Consider the following 1082-nt stretch of genomic DNA (forward strand, 5'->3'; position numbering starts at 1 on the left):
ACTCTACTCATCATCCTATGCCGTGCGCCCGGTCGCCTATCTGCGCTCCCTCCGCCCCTCCCCCCCCCGCGACCCGCCCTCGTCGCCCTCTGCTTCCCCCACCTCCGCCATGTCGCCGGCCTTGTGGCGCGCTCTTTCCACGCACATGCGCCCCGTCTCCGCCATTCCGCGCCGACGCATGCACGATGGCTTTGCCGCCCTCAACATTTACAAAGACCCCACCGCCGCCCCGAAGGAACTGGTACGTCCCCTTCCCTCCCGAGCCCTTCCCTCCGCGCCCTTCCCTCCGCCGCGCACCCCCGTCTCTCCCACTCACGCCTCCGCCACCCGCATCCCCCCTTCGCAGGACGACGCCGCCTACCCCGACTGGCTGTGGCGCGTGCAGCACCCGCAGCCGACCCGCGAGGATCTGCTGCGCGAGGCGAGCGCGCACTACGCCCGCGGCGGCTACGACGAGCTCTTCCGCCGCATGCCCGAGCCCGACATGAAGCGCCTCTTCCGCCTCGACGCCCGCGACCGCATCCGCACCGAGAACTCCCGCAGGAAGGGCGGCACCGTCGTGTAAACCACTCTCCGACATCTTTACTCCCGAGCACCCCCGCGTCGTCCCACCCCCGCCACCAGCTGCGCACGCCCCAGCCCCGAGCCCCCCTCCGCGCACCGCTCCAAAGCCGCGGCGCCCACCGCCGCGAACGCCCCGTCCGTCCCCAGCTGCCGCCCCAGCTCCAACGCGTCCAGCTCCAACGCGCGCGCGCCGCGAGCGCGGGAGATTGACGCGCGCCGTACCATCTCCGTCCACACGTCGCGCACCCCCTTGATCAACCCCATATCCACCCCGAGGAACGCGTCTTCGGCCGCCTGCATCCGCAGCATGCTCACGTCCAATTCCTCCCCGACCTTCCCGGCTTCCTGCAGGATCGCCACCGCGTCCGACACCGCCTGCGATCCATCCGCACCACCCTCCTGCCCGTCTGCTTGCTCAATCGATTGCAAGCGCGCATGCAAAACGTCGTGCACGCGCTCCAACACCTGCTCCCGAACCGAGCAGAGCTGCCGCGCGCTCGCTTGCTGAAACTCCGCCC

This window comes from Chondrus crispus, genomic scaffold, assembly GCF_000350225.1.
Source record: "Chondrus crispus Stackhouse genomic scaffold, scaffold_14, whole genome shotgun sequence".
NCBI classification, from domain to species: domain Eukaryota; phylum Rhodophyta; class Florideophyceae; order Gigartinales; family Gigartinaceae; genus Chondrus; species Chondrus crispus.